The sequence below is a fragment of the Oncorhynchus mykiss genome, chromosome 7 (genome assembly GCF_057628025.1).
Source record: "Oncorhynchus mykiss isolate SJ-2025 chromosome 7, ASM5762802v1, whole genome shotgun sequence".
NCBI classification, from domain to species: Eukaryota; Metazoa; Chordata; class Actinopteri; order Salmoniformes; family Salmonidae; genus Oncorhynchus; species Oncorhynchus mykiss.
Genome location: NC_143028.1, coordinates 53539704 through 53556544, shown reverse-complemented (window position 1 = coordinate 53556544; position 16841 = coordinate 53539704). Strand labels below are relative to the sequence as shown.

At 42.1% G+C, this 16841-nt stretch overlaps 1 pseudogene; it reads left to right on the top strand.

Annotated features, from left to right (window-relative positions):
- The first annotated feature begins 10606 nt into the window (after positions 1–10606).
- On the top strand, positions 10607–16815 carry LOC110527129 (prefoldin subunit 5-like; annotated as a pseudogene).
- The last annotated feature ends 26 nt before the right edge of the window (positions 16816–16841 follow it).

The following is a 16841-nucleotide window of genomic DNA, read 5'->3' as shown; positions in this document are numbered from 1 at the left end:
CACTATGCTTGAAAATATAGAGAGTGGTACTCAGTAACGTGTTGTATTGTATTTGCCCAAAACACAACTTTTTGTATTCAGGACAAAATGTTAATTGCTTTGCCAATTTTCTTTGCAGCATTACTTTGGTGGAACTTTGCAAACTGTTGGAATATTTTTTCTGTCCTTCTTTTCACTCTGTCAATTAGGTTAGTATTGTGGGGTAACTACAATGTTGTTGATCCATTCTCCGATCAACAAGGCCCTAATTTTGTCACACCTTGACTACTGTGGTCAGGTGACACAAAAAAGGACTTGCAAATTGCACAAAAAAATTGCAATTGGCTCAGAACAGGGCAGCACGGCTGGCCCTTGGATGTACACAGAGAGCTAATATTAATAATATGCATGTTAATCTCTCCTGGCTAAAAGTGGAGGAGAGATTGACTTCATCACTACTTGTATTTATGAGTGGTATTGACATGTTGAATGCACCGAGCTGTCTGTCTGAACTACTGGCACACAACTCTAGGATTTTGCCTAGACATGTCACAAGAGGTCTCTTCACAGTCCCCAAGTCCAGAACAGACTATGGGAGGCGCACAGTACTACATAGAGCCATGACTACATGGAACTCTATTCCACATCAAGTAACTGATGCAAGCAGTAAAATTTGAAAAATTAAAAAAAACACCTTATGGAACAGCGGGGACTGTGAAGCAACACAAACATAGGCACAGACACATGCATACACACACACACGATAACATACGCACTATACACACATACACATAGATTCAGTACTGTAGATATGTGGTAGTGGTGGAGTAGGGTCCTTACAATACATCTGTGAATGTTTTGTAATGTTTTTAAAATTGTATAAACTGCCTTAATTTTGTTGGACCCCAGGAAGAGTAGCTAAGCTAATGGGGATCCATAATAAATACAAATACCCACAAAGCCCTGAGACTGCTGGAGGAGGAGCCAGAGACTCCATCTCCAGGTAGTTTCTGCCATTCTCTGTAACATTACCAATCCTGTTCTGGTTCTCCTATGGACGACTAATGGGTAGCAGAAGGTGGAGGTGAAGTTCAAACCAAGGAAAGGCCGTCCGACACCGAAGCCAATTTCTCCCCTCCCCAATGGTGAGGAAGACTGTCAGGCCTTCCTGAGCACCCGCTGGTTCCCCAAGGAGCCCATCGAGAGGGACCGTTCCAGCTCCCCACCCCTCAAAGCCCGGCCCCAGCATTGGCTCTCTCCTCCCTGGGCCATGGGGAAGACTGCCACTGTCCCTGCTGCTCCGAGCCCAGCCTGACTGCTCGCTGGGCCACCACACAGGCTCCAGCTAAGCCCCACTGACGACTGAGCCAGCAGTCAGTTCCAAATGGCCGCCCTGGCCCGCTGCAAGAGCATTATTGCCAAGATGGCCGCCAAACTGCCTAGCTCGTCCACCTCAAGACCCTCTCGCCCAAACCCTGTAGCTCCAGGACCTGATGGCACTGGTGCTCCTGCGCATGGTCCTGTCAGGTTTGGAGCTAAGGCTAGGGAAGGCTGCAGGTACCTGGAAAGTCCTGGAAGCTGGTTTGGCGTTCGTGGCCTCCAAGTCCTCTCTGGATCTGGGGTCCCTGAGGGCCAGGTTTCTGGGGGCTAAATTATTCAGCCCCCTTAAGTTAATACTTTGTAGCGCCACCTTTTGCTGCGATTACAGCTGTAAGTCGCTTGGGGTATGTCTCTATCAGTTTTGCACATCGAGAGACGGACATTTTTTCCCATTCCTCCTTGCAAAACAGCTCGAGCTCAGTGAGGTTGGATGGAGAACATTTGTGAACAGCAGTTTTCAGTTCTTTCCACAGATTCTCGATTGGATTCAGGTCTGGACTTTGACTTGGCCATTCTAACACCTGGATATGTTTATTTTTGAACCATTCCATTATAGATTTTGCTTTATGTTTTGGATCATTGTCTTGTTGGAAGACAAATCTCCGTCCCAGTCTCAGGTCTTTTGCAGACCCCATCAGGTTTTCTTCCAGAATGGTCCTGTATTTGGCTCCATCCATCTTCCCATCAATTTTAACCATCTTCCCTGTCCCTGCTGAAGAAAAGCAGGCCCAAACCATGATGCTGCCACCACCATGTTTGACAGTAGGGATGGTGTGTTCAGGGTGATGAGCTGTGTTGCTTTTACGCCAAACATAACGTTTTGCATTGTTGCCAAAAAGTTCAATTTTGGTTTCATCTGACCAGAGCACCTTCTTCCACATGTTTGGTGTGACTCCCAGGTGGCTTGTGGGAAACTTTAAATGACACTTTTTATGGATATCTTTAAGAAATGGCTTTCTTCTTGCCACTCTTCCATAAAGGCCAGATTTGTACAATATACGACTGATTGTTGTCCTATGGACAGAGTCTCCCACCTCAGCTGTAAGATCTCTGCAGTTGATCCAGAGTGATCATGGGCCTCTTGGCTGCATCTCTGATCAGTCTTCTCCTTGTATGAGCTGAAAGTTTAGAGGGACGGCCAGGTCTTGGTAGATTTGCAGTGGTCTGATACTCCTTCCATTTCAATATTATCGCTTGCACATTGCTCCTTGGGATGTTTAAAGCTTGGGAAATCTTTTTGTATCCAAATCCGGCTTTAAACTTCTTCACAACAGTATCTCGGACCTGCCTGGTGTGTTCCTTGTTCTTCATGATGCTCTCTGCGCTTTTGACGGACCACTGAGACTATCACAGTGCAGGTGCATTTATACGGAGACTTGATTACACACAGGTGGATTGTATTTATCATCATTAGTCATTTAGGTCAACATTGGATCATTCAGAGATCCTCACTGAACTTCTGGAGAGAGTTTGCTGCACTGAAAGTAAAGGGGCTGAATAATTTTGCACGCCCAATTTTTCAGTTTTTGATTTGTTAAAAAAGTTTGAAATATCCAATAAATGTCGTTCCACTTCATGATTGTGTCCCACTTGTTGTTGATTCTTCACAGAAAAATACAGTTTTATATCTTTATGTTTGAAGCCTGAAATGTGGCAAAAGGTCGCAAAGTTCAAGGGGGCCGAATACTTTCGCAAGGCACTGTACTTTGAGGTCCTGAGGAGGGACCTGTGTGGTGATAGAGAGCAAAACTGTCTGTCTAAGCTGAGGAGTGGGGGGGAGTGGGGGGCACACAGGGAGGGCCCTGCAAGCCCAAGCCCACCTCTCTCGCTCTCTCTCGCTCTAACACTGGACCAGGTAAGGCTGACGGCAGCACCCTGCTACAACGCTAATGAACATGGTTTTAGGGTGAATAGCAGTCCTCAGTTTAAACCGAACACTTTTCCCCTCCTCCCCCTTTCTCTGTTCTCTCCATATAGATGGTCTCTCTGTGGAGGCAGTGCAGTCAGTCTCTGCTTCACTCCGCCTGGTTGGCTCTGCAGTATTTCCCCCCACCCAACCTCTACCCCCGCCTCTGTGGTCTACTGGCCCTGTCACTGGGGCAAAGGGATCCCGTCCCCATGGCAAACCTCCATGCCTAATCCCAGGGCATAACCACCCGCCCACACATGACACGATACCTGGCCAATCGCCTCATGTAAGTGGGTGCTGAGTGGATGCTGAGAGAATTTCTCCCCGCGCTGCTGATGGTCATTTTTTTGTCCACTCATCACTGGTGGAAAAAGTACCCAATTTTCATACTTGAGTAAAAATAAATATACCTTGATAGTAAAAGTCACCTAGTAAAATCCTACTTGAGTAAAAGTTTTAAAGTATTTGTTTTTAAATATACTTAAGTATCAAAAGTAAATGTAATTGCTACAATATACTTAAGTATCAAAAGTAAAAGTATAAATAATTTCAAATTCCTTATATTAAGCAAACCAGTCGGCAGGATTTTCTTGTTTTTATTTTATTTATGGATAGCCATGGGCACACTGCGACACTCAGACATAATTTACAAACAAAGCATTTGTGTTTTGTAAGTCCACCAGATCAGATTCAGTAGGGATGACCAGGAATTTTCTCTTTTAAGTGTGTGAAGTAGACAATTTTCAGGTCCTGCTAAGCATTCCAAACGTAGTGAGTACTTTTGGGTGTCAGGGAAAATGTATGGAGTAGAAAGTACATTATTTTCTTTAGGAGTAAAAGTAAAAGTAGTCCAAATATAAATAGTAAAGGACAGATCCTCCAAAAAACTACTTAAGTAGTACTTTAAAGTATTTTTACTTGTACTTTACACCACTGCCCCTCATACAGGAGTAATAAAGTCCTAGTGTTACTTTTGTGAGAGAAAAAAAAAAAATATTCTATTCTGATTTATCAGGGGATGCTGCAGCGCCCTCAGCACCCCTACTTCCTGTGGCTATGTGGGGGACACTATCCTGCTGTTCCGGCTGGAAAGAGGCTCAGTGTAAAGATTTTTGTCCTCCTCTTCTGAGGGGGACGAAGGATCGGTGGACCAAAATGCAGCGTGGCAAGTGTTCGTCATGTTTTAATTGAACAAACTGAACACTACACAAAATAACAACGAAGAGAAAACGAAACAGTTCTGCCAGGTGAACAGACACTAAACAGAAATGAAACACCCACAACCAACATGGGGAAAACAGGCTACCTAAGTATGATTCTCAATCAGAGACAACCAACGACACCTGCCTCTGATTGAGAACCATACTAGGCCAAACACATAGAAATATAACAACCTAGAAAAAAGAACGTAGACTAGACTACCCACCCCAACTCACGCCCTGACCAACCTAACACAAAGACATAAAAAAGGAACTAAGGTCAGAACGTGACACTCAGCTCCCATCATTCCTTCGACATCCCTATGGCCCAACGAGAGGTAGGGGATGCTCCCCAGAGGTACACGCCAGAGGTGGGACCAAGTCACTATTATTTGAGTCACAAGCAAGTCTCAAGTCGCCAGGTCAGAGTCTGAAGTCGAAAAAATAAAAAATAATTGTGAAAAAATCTGCATAAACCCACTTGACTTGAGCCTACATTAACTTTACAAAAAATATTGTGATCAAAGGTCATGAAGTTTTGGCTACAGTCAACTCCAAGTTTCTGCAGTTGCTCTTCACCAACTTCATCCTGCAGCCATCGCCTGCTTGTGGGAGTCTCTATTGTCAATTAGGGTGTTTTTGTTTGAAACAGGAACCAACTTAGACGCAATTCATGTATACAGTTGCAATGTACGAATTAATGTGATATTTGAGGCTTTCTCTCCCACCAATTGATTGTACAATGTATACATGTATATTTGCAGTTTGTGAGTGTGTGATATGGGAGTTGGAGACATGTTTATGTCAACATTATAAAGAACAACTTTTATAAACAATGGCAACACTGCCATGTTGCACTGAGCATTGCTGTTGGAAAACTACATCAGTGTCTGAGTTTTGGCTGTCACAGATATACCACCCCCAGTTGCTTTTGCCTTACCACTCAAACGAGCACCTTCTCACCACGCTAACGCACTCAACCTGTGTTGATTGACAGTTTGCTGGTCCAATCAGAGGGAAGAGTGTACATTTTACTTGCAAAACATTTTCCCAACTTCTGTTTGTAGCGTCCGGACCGTTTGGGTTACAAACTAATATGACCCCACTATGGAATGGGAGAATCTCACAAAAATGATGGTGTTCTCCGTCTTGTTCTACAACCCCCACAACTATTACGGGGCTTGTCTGAAGGTACCGGTTTAAAAAATGTATGGACATGTGGAAGTCGTTTTTGTGCCAACAAAAAAAGAGGTTCAATGTGTGCAAAAAACATAAATATTTTCAGAGCTTTCTTATAATCGCCTAGATATAGGACAGACATTTCAAAACCTTATTCCTTATGGGGACTGTTTTTCCATTTATGAATGTGTTATTCAATGCGTTTCTTTGGGCTATAGTATTAAAGGCCAAATTCAATATTTTATCAAATATTTGTTTATGTACCTACAGGGGTTCTAGAATTCTAAATCAAATAGCTAAATCATCCATGGTATGATCATCTTAAAACAATCCCATATGTTAGCTTAGTAGAGCCCACCCCCAAAGGCTTAGACTTTGAGATTAATTATCTCTCTTCTCTGTCTCTCTCTCTAAACCTTTAATAGTTTTCTCAACCTTGGATGCTACTTGTGAGTGACCTCTGTCTTTCCTTTGTATCAGCAGCACCCTATCAGCTGGCTGGTGCAGGAGATGGCTAGTATTCAGAAGGAGCAGAAGGCTGTGAGCTGTGTGTCAGAGAAGGCCAAGTGGTGGGACAGGAGGAGGGCCCTGAACACACAGATGGGGGTAAGACTCACTCAGACTGGTGTGAAGGGAAGTACATCTGGGGTTGGTTGAAAAGGGTTAAAGTGAAATGAGAGGGGTTCTGTTGCTGATAAAGTAAAATGAGAGGGGTTCTGTTCAAAAACGTATGTTGAAGGAATGCTTATACTCTCGGTAAGATTGATGGGTGGGTGGGTAAGAGAAATAATGTACAGTAGACGCAAAAAGGTGTGGCATTGATTACTACATATCTCTTTGTGGTTTATGGTGATGATGAGATCATTTTGGTATGTCCCTAAATATCCTTTTAGACTCTCTCACTCTCCTCAGAGGCTGCTGGAGGAGATGGAGGGGTTGCTGGGCTGCTGGCGGGGGCACCTCCTACCCCTGACCTGTGACCCTGAGCTGTCTCTCCAGGTCAAACGCCTTCAGAAGACCCTCACTGCCTGGGGGGCACTGGCCTCAGAGGAAATGCTCAAGGTGCTTCTACATGCCTTATAGTGTACTGTATATCATAGATATCACATTTATCTCTAAAAACCCTTTTTACATCTGCGGTTGTTACAAAGTGCTTTCACAGTAACCAAGACAAGACAAGCAAAACCAGAGGCACATTGGCTAGGAAAAACTTAAATAACTGTTATTTCAATCCTGTGTGTTCCAGGCTGTGCTGTCTGCCTCTCCCCTGCACTCCCAGTCCCAGCTGCAGTGGTTAGCCCAGGGAGTGTTTGGACCTTCTGCAGACAACTGCGGCTGTACTGGCAGAGAGGCCCAACTCCACAAGGACACGTGGTGCTCATCTTGGACAGGATGGGAGTCTCTCACACTTGCACCCTACACTCAAATTGACTCTAATGTGCAAGATCAACGTACAAAGCGGAACAATGCACTTTCTTTGTGTAGAGGAGAGTTGAGGAAAGTCTACCGTGACATGAACACATTGCCTATGAGTGTGACTGCTGTGATAACGCCCAGTGAAATGTTTGTCTTGTCCTATCTTGCAGTACCTCCAGAAGCTGCCATGGGAGAGCATCTCCTGCCTCAGGCCTCGCTCGGTCACCCACATGCCCTCTCTACACTCACTGCTTGGCCACTGTGCTCTAAGAGAGGTCAAACCACACACACACACACACACGCAAATTAAAACGTTAATACAGAAAACGCTATTTTATTTCATAAAGATGAGTTGTTGACTACTTATGCATGTGTAACAGTATAACTTTAGACCATCCCCTCGCCCATACCCGGGCACGAACCATGGACCCACTGCACACATCAACAACAGTCACCCACAAAGCATCGTTAGCCATCACTCCACAAAAGCCTCTGCAAGGGGAACCACTACTTCAAGGTCTCAGAGCAAGGGACGTCACCGATTGAAATGCTATTTAGCGCGAACACCGCTAACTAGCTAGCAGTTTCACATCCGTTATACATGCACGTCTCTCTCTTTCTCTCTTCTGGCCCTCAGTCTGACCGGGAATCTCCTGAATGGAGGTGTGGACCCCAAGCAGGTGTTCTACGTGCTCAACCTTGATGACAACTTGTGGTTCACCAGGTGAGTACAATACCAACAGCACTGTTTCAGGGGGCTTTATTTGTCTGCCTTATCTCTGTGTCCTTTAGAATTTGACGAATCCCTCTCCTCCTCAGCATCCCTCTCTCTCTCTGTGTGTGTGTGGGGTGGCTCCTGACCCAGATCTACTGCAGGAGGCTGTGACTGCCAAAGACCTCTACATGTTAGGGAGAAGTGTATGACAGCAGAGATGTCAATAGTTTGCCTTACTACACACACACACTGTCAAATGTTGTTTAACATGAAGCTTGACTTTCTCTCATGACTTGTATAATGCTAGATGTTAGATGCTTTGAATTGGTGTCAGAATTCAACCGTTCTTACTTAAAGCTGGAATCCTTAACGGTGAAACTGCTATAAAACAACAACAAAGAAGTTACTGCAAACAACAAACACTGTTTTTTCCCCCTCTGACATCATTGCACACACGATAGAAGAGCAGAATATGTAGTGATTAAGGCAGCCCCCCCGCACCTCTCTGATTCAGAGGTGTTTGGTTAAATGCGGAAGACACATTTCAGTTTAATACATTCAGTTGGACAACTGACTAGGTTCCCTTTTTTCTTTCTTTTTTTAAACTTCCAGGTTCTGTCTTATACTATTTTTAATGTGCTTGACGATTATGTATTCAAATTTGTGAAACTGTGGTCATTTAACATACTGTATATCAAATTATATTTGTGTTTTGGATGAATTTACTTCTGCCAGAGGCCTTTTATGGTTCCTGGACTGGCAGAGGATCCTGAAGGTGATGAGAGATGCCTCTATGCTCTTTGGCTGGCAGTATCATCCTCAACTACCTCATGGCTGGCTGGGAAGACTGGCACACACAGACCTAAAAAGATCAAGAGGAAAAACAGGCATTCTTCATTTTTTCAGAAATCATTGCAAAGGAGGGCAATTCCTGTATTCTGTTTTACTGCCATACACTGACCCCCAAAAAATCATAGATTAACTTGTCTGTGTGTGATTTTGCCTGTGTGTGTGATTTTGACATGTAGCCCATTGGTTCTGGGGAGCCTGTGGGATGTGATGGACTGAGACATTTACAGATTCAACAAGGCTCTGCTGGAGTCCTTGCTGTCTGCAGGTCCCAGGGCTCCACTCCTGGACCACATTTGGCGGCAAGTAGCCTAGTGGTTAGAGCGTTGGACCAGTAACCGAAAGATTGCTAGATCGAATCCCTGACCTGACAAGGTACAAATCTGTTGTTCTGCCCCGAACAAGGCAGTTAACCCACTGTTCCTAGGCCATCATTGTAAATAAGAATTTGTTCTTCACTGATTTGCCTAGTTAAATAAAAACATGGCCCTGTCCCGCCAGGCCTCAAGCACCCGTGGTCTACGGACTCCCCATCTACCTGTGAAAGGACATCCCCAAACACACAAACTTGAATGAATTTAGTAACACCACTGATCCGAAGCCACTGATCCCCAAAACATGAATTGGAGGATGTGATTTTAGACTTGCTTGTGTGTATTATCTGCTAAGGCTGCCTTCTTAAATATAAACAATGTTGTATCCTTTGATTTTCCTTTTTGAATGCTAGTGAAATGTGTACATAAATGTATAAATAAATGCTTGACAATAAAAATGCAGTATATTTGCCAAACATTCCTTGCACTTTGGTGTAGAAAGGAATATCCCTCAGTAGGGGTCAGTATATCACTACTTCTGCACCTTCGCAATGAAAAGGGCGTTTTCTCAAACTGGAAATACGTTAGTCAGAAGGGTCAATCTGATTTGTCTCACATTTGGCTGAAGGTATCTCTAGACTAACATATGGTGCTCTATCTTTATATCTTGACCGTAAAATAAGCAAGGAGATAGACCAGATGCTTTTCAACTTTCTTTGGAGAAACCGTACCCATTACATTAGGAAAACTGTTGTAATGAACACTTATGAGAATGGTGGACTGGATTTTCTGGACTTTACTACTTTAAATAATACTTTTAAGATCAAGTGGATAAAACAATTCCTAAGAAGACCCACTTCTATCTGGAATTTTATTCCTCATCATGTCTTCTCTATTTTTGGTGGCCTTAACTTCATGTTGTTTTGCAATTATAATATTGACAAAGTTCCAGTGAAACTTTCTGCTTTTCATCGGCAGGTTCTCTTGTCATGGTCCTTAATTTATAAACACAATTTTTCTCCACACAGATATTATATATGGAATAATCGGGATATATTGTATAAAAATACCTCTCTGTTTTTAGAATATTGGTTCCGAAATAATATCCTATTGGTGAGCCAACTGGTAAATGCAGAGGGTCTTTTACTCAGTTATAAAGAATTCTTATCACTTTACAAGGTCCCTGTAACACCTAAAGATTTTGCAATTGTTTTAGATGCCATTCCCTCAGGTGTTGCTATGTTATTCAGGAACATGTCAAGACCTGACCCTCAGAGCCTACCTTCTGTTGACCCTGTTGACTCATCAGTAGGAAAGATTTGTTTCTCTTTTGGTCCATTCAACAACAGAGCGATACGATCCTTGTTTCAGCAGGATGTTGTATCTATATATACCTTATGTCATGCCTTATTGGAATGGATTTATTGATAATATCTGTTGGAAAAAAGTTTGGATGTTGCCACACACATACCTACTTGTTAACAAAATTAAGGAAGTTTCCTTTAAAAGTATTCATAAATATTATCCTGCCAACCACTATATGAAGAAGTTTAAAGAAAACATCAACTCAAATTGCTCCTTTTGTAATGACCACCCAGAAACAGTTTTGCATATTTTTTGGCATTGTATGCATGTAAGAAAACTGTGGCAAGTATGAAGATTTTACACTATTGTGGAGAGATGTACTGTTTGGATTCTTTACATACAATAGAAATAAGCGGAATAATTTTTATGTAATTAATTTCATTATTCTTTTGGCCAAATTTCATATACACAAATGTAAATTTACAAACAGAAAACCACATTTTCGTACCCTACAAAAAGAAATTGAACTGTATTTTAAGACGGTTAAATGCTCTACTAACAAAAAAGCTGTTAGAATTGTAAGTATATGCATGTCCCTTAAGGTCCTTGTGTAATTGTAATGTGATATTGTACCCCCTAGCTCGATTGTCTATTGTTTGTAATCTATGTATGATTGTGTTCCCTCATGTGCTTTATGTATTGATTTGTTATTAATAAAAATTACAACAACAAAAAACAACAACAAAAAAGTCACATTTTCAACATGGCGGTAAATCTGACAGAGCTTTCTCTTCCTCAATTGGAGGGACTAAAGACTCAATTTGAGCAGGTAACAGAGGGATCTTGAATCTCGGTTAAAGTCATTCTGGGGCCATTATTTTCTACTGTTTGCTTGTGCCAGCCCAGCTGATTAGCTAGTCATGCCATCTGAGTAACTAACGTTAGCTAATTACATTACCGGTTGGCAGAAGATTCAGATCCTACCACTGCGCTTGTTTACACCGAGCTGTTTTGGGTTTGGAATGTAATTATGGTTACGAGGCAGTGTCTACACTTGGCAGTTTATGCAGCTTTTATTCTGATAATGGAGTTCTAATCATGGAATTCCGAACAGGTCATGCGTCTACAGTACACCTACATTTTAAATGTTTACTCAAATCAAAATCAAATCAAATGTATTTATATAGCCCTTCGTACATCAGCTGATATCTCAAAGTGCTGTACAGAAACCCAGCCTAAACCCCCAAACAGCAAGCAATGCAGGTGTAGAAGCACTCTGTCCGGATTCCCTTTTTCACGCGCTAGCTTATATTCAAATACCTGTATGCATTCTGCAAACTGGAACAGGCTATATCTGATAAAACAACAACTTGGTGGCAGTAGTCAACCACTGTAGTTAACAAACCAACTAACCTCTAAATTGCTAGTTCACGTGACCCTCCGCTTGTACTGTAAAATAAATTGAACGCCCATAAATAACTAATGACCCTGTGTTTATAAACGTGGATATCGACTTTGACACTTAAGCATGATATTGTGGATCATTCGATGCCACGCAGGGCGAATATTGTTGCTTTAAATCAGTCATAGTCTTTCTCTCCCCATGAATTCCATTAACATTACATCCAAAATAGATAATCCTGTTCAAAATGTAGATATACACTACCTGTCAAGTTTTAGAACACCTACTCAATCAAGTGTTTTTCTTTATTTAGACTATTTTCTACATTGTAGAATAATAGTGAAGACATCAACACTCTGAAATAACACATGGAATCATATGGTAACCAAAAGTGTTAACCAAATCAAAATATATTTTATATTTCAGATTCTTCAAATAGCCACCCTTTGCCTTGATGACATATTTGCACACGCTTGACATTCTCTCAACCAAAAGTCTTGAAGGAGTACTCACATATGCTGAGCACTTGTTTGGCTGCTTTTCATCCACTCTGTGGTCCAACTCATCCCAAACCATCTCAATCTAAGATTGATGCCCTCAATCTCACACAAATGATCAATGAATTTACCAGGTACAACCCCAAATCCATAAACACGGGCACCCTCATAGATATCATCCTAACTAACTCGCCCTACAAATACACCTCTGCTGTTTTCAACCAAGATCTCAGCGATCACTGCCTCATTGCCTGCATCCGTAATGGTCTGCGGTAAAACGACCACCCCTCATCAGTGTCAAACGCTCCCTAAAACACTTCAGTGAACCGGCCTTTCTAATCAACCTGGCCAGGGTATCCTGGAATGACATTGACCTCATCCCGTCAGTAGAGGATGCCTGGTTATTATTTAAAAGTGCCTTCCTCACCATCTTAAATAAGCATGCTCCATTAAAAAAACAGGAATAGATATAGCCCTTGGTTCACTCCAGACTTGTCTGCCCTTGACCAGCACAAAAACATCCTGTGGCGTTCTGCATTAGCATCGAATAGCCCCCGTGACATGCAACTTTTTAGGAAGTTAGGAACCAATATACACAGACCGTTAGGAAAGCTAAAGCTAGCTTTTTCAAACAGAAATTTGCATCCTGTAGTACAAACTCAAATTCTGGGACACTAAAGTCCATGGAGAATAAGAGCACCTCCTCCCAGCTGCCCACTGCACTGAGGCTAGTAAACACTGTCACCACCGATAAATCCACTATAACTGAGAATTTCAAGAAGCATTTCTCTACGACTGGCCATGCTTTTCACCTGGCTACCCTTACCCCGGTCAACTGCCCAGCACCCTCCACAGCAACCCGCCCAAGCCCCCACCATTTCTCGTTCACCCAAATCCAGATAGCTGATATTCTGAAAGAGCAGCAAAATCTGGACCCCTACAAATCAGCCGGGCGAGACAATTTGTATCCTCTCTTTCTAAAATGATCTGCCGAAATTGTTGCAACCCCTATCACTAGCCTGTTCAACCTCACTTTCGTATCGTCTGAGATTCCCAAAGATTGGAAAGCTGCCGCGGTCATCCCCCTGTTCAAAGGGGGAGACACCCTAGACCCAAACTGCTACAGACCGATATCTATCCTACCCTGCCTTTCTAAAGTCTTTCGAAAGCCAAGTTAACAAACAGATTACCGACCATTTCGAATCCCACCGTACCTTCTCCGCTATGCAATTTGGTTTCAGAGCTGGTCATGGGTGCACCTCAGCCACTCTCAAGGTCCTAAACGTTATCATTGATAAAAGACAGTACTGTGCAGCCGTTTTCATCAACCTGGCCAAGGCTTTCGACTCTGTCAATCACCACATTCTTATCGGCAGACTAAACAGCCTTGGTTTCTCCAATGACTGCCTCACCTGGTTCACCAACTACTTCTCTGACAGAATTCAGTGTGTCAAATCGGAGGGCCTGTTGTCTGGACCTCTGGCAGTCTCTATGGGGGTGCCACAGGCTTCTATTCTCTGGCACTCTCTATGGGAGTGCCACCTCCACGTCTCCTGATGTACTGGCTTGTCTCCTGGTAGCGCCTCCATGCTCTGGACACTACGCTGACAGACACAGCAAATCTTCTTGCCACAGCTCACATTGATGTGCCATCCTGGATGAGCTGCACTACCTGAGCCACTTGTGTGGGTTGTAGACTCCGTCTCATGCTACCACTTGAGTGAAAGCACCGCCAGCATTCAAAAGTGACCAAAACATCAGCCAGGAAGGATAGGAACTGAGAAGTGGTCTGTAGTCACCACCTGCAGAACCACTCCTTTATTGGGGGTGTCTTGCTAATTGCCTATAATTTCCACCTGTTGTCTATTCCATTTGCACAACAGCATGTGAAATGTATTGTCAATCAGTGTTGCTTCCTAAGTGGACATTTCACAGAAGTGTGATTGACTTAGAGTAACATTGTGTTGTTTAAGTGTTCCCTGTATTTTTTTGAGCAGTGTATATTATACACAGTGGGGAGAACAAGTATTTGATACACTGCTCATTTTGCAGGTTTTCCTACTTACAAAGCATGTAGATGTCTGTAATTTGTATCATAGGTGCACTTCAACTGTGAGAGACGGAATCTAAAACAAAAATCCAGAAAATCACATTGTATGATTTTTAAGTAATTAATTGTCTCATCGCTGCAACTACCCAATGGGAGAGGCGAAGGTCGAGTCATGTGTCCTCCAAAACATGACCCGCCAAACCGTGCTTCTTAACACCTGCCCGCTTATCCGGAAGCCAGCTGCACCAATGTGTTGGAGGAAACACTTTTCAACTGATGACCGAAGCCTGCGGGCGCCTGGCCCCCCGAGCGCGATTAGTCAAGTAAAGCTACAATTTCGTAGCTAAATGCTAAGATGTTTTTGAATGCTGTCTAGTGTCCAATCATGCTCAGTGTATTTCTTACATGATCTCATGTAGCTAGCTTCTCCATTTTCAAGTTTTATTAGTCGTATGTACGGAATACGCAAGTTATACTGTACATCGTCCAACAAAATGCTTGTTATTTGTAGGTTACTTCTCGACACTGCATCAACAATAACAAAATATAATTACGAACATAAAGTAAATGTCAGTAGACTATAATAATGTTGCTCCTTTATTTCAGGTCAATATTGATATAAGCAATCAATGCAATATATTTGGGCCAGGTAAACTTAGTTCTTTACCTCATGAATGAAAATACTGCAGCTAATGTGTCTGGTATCAGTTTAAGTTACATCACCTGATTCTTTCTTAAATTTTTTTGCAGGAGGCAGAGTTTTTGACCTCCTCTATAGGTCAGCTCAAAGTTGTCCAGATGAAATATATAGAAGCTAAGGACAGTTTGAGTGTCCTCAACAAAAACAATGCAGGTGAGCTGCTCAAACTACACTGTTAATGCATCCTATGTTTTGTTCAGTTTTTGTTTTGTATGGAAGCTTTTACAGATACTGAAATAAATTGATTGAAATGATATTTTATCAAGATCTCACCCCACATTGGTGTTTGTAAGTATGACACTTCAATTGATAATTTACATTTGACCTTTTTCTTTTAGGAAAATAATTGCTGGTGCAGCTCACAAGCTCTGTATCCTTATGTTAATGATCGGAGATGCCTATATATGTATTTTTTTTGTACTTGCCTACTGAACGCCTCTTAGTCTTCAAACATACAAGCAAACTCATTTTTCTCACATTCAACACACTTGATTACTCTAATTTGAGATTGATTGAAGGTGCATTGTTAAATGCAGTATTTAAAACATGAAAATGAGTCCACAGCACCTTCTCTGCCATTTTATATTGTAGCAACCGTAACCCAATACCGAACAACCTCGTCAAAAGGTTCAGACCTTTTGGTGTAACAGTTGAGGTATCCCGGTCGGGGCTACCCCCGAATTCGCTACATTGGTATCAGAAGTGGGATGGTGCCTGTGAGGCAATCGGAGAAGTGTGTATAAGTGAAGGACTTAGTATAGAGAATAGTGGAGACATAATCTCTCGTAAGAAAGGGGAGTAGTGTAGCGACCTTAACCCAACTATAATACCTCTTCAAGCGGTTCGGACCTCTTGGCGTAACGGTTAAGGTGTTGGCTTGACAGTCACTGGACCCGAGTTCGCTACAATATCTTCAGTATGCATTTCTTAATAGTGTAGTTGGAAGTTTTCTGTTGTCCTTTTAACATCACTTGCTATTAGATGTACGTCCCTGGAACACTTAATGACGTGGAGAATGTCTTAGTGGATGTGGGGACAGGATACTACGTTGAAAAGGTGGGCAGAAAAGTAATTGATAACAAATTGCTAATACCCTTCATTGTACAGTTGACGCATAAGTTCACTTTGGGTAAGTAATCTGTTTTCCAGTACCAAATAGATTTTTATTTATTTTAACCTTGCCCAGCTGGAGCAATAATATCTTCTAATTTTGTGTACGCTGACATGACCCAATCCTTTGCATTTATCAGGGTTGTGTTCATGAAGGCACACTGTAGCAATGGAAAAAGGAAAACAAGACCCATTCTGAAAGATCGTTCCTACAAGTTTCACTTGTTTTTTAAACTTTTTGTTTTGTTCAGAGAACCCAGGAGTCATTTGACTATATTTTGTTAAACTCTGCTGTTCCATATACATTTATTTGCTTGTAGTACAATTATTTGGAAATCTGTCTGTATAATATGAGTTTGTAAGCCTCATTTGAAATATCTCTGCAGAATGTTGATGGCACAAAATAGTTTTTCAAGCGCAAAATAGAGTTCCTCACCAAGCAGATAGAGAAGGTTCAACCGGCTCTGCAGGAGAAACATGGAATGAAACAAGGTAACACACACAAATACAAACGTTTGTCATATTTGTAATACAAGTATTTCACTTAAATGCAATATAACTTGTATTTTATTTTGCTCATCCCTTCCCATCTGTGTTTTTTGTTCTGTCTTCTAGCTGTAATTGAGGTGATGAATATTAAGATCCAAAAGCTTCAGAGTCAACAGGCTTCACAGTTGGGGACCACTGAAGCCTAACCAGGTGAAGATGGGGCTTACACCAGTCTGCTTGGGTTCTTTATGATGGGGATTTAGAGTTACTGAAAACAAATTCTGCATGAACTGTTAATTGGATGAACTAAGGTAAAAGTGAACGAAAGACAAGAATGTACTACAAATG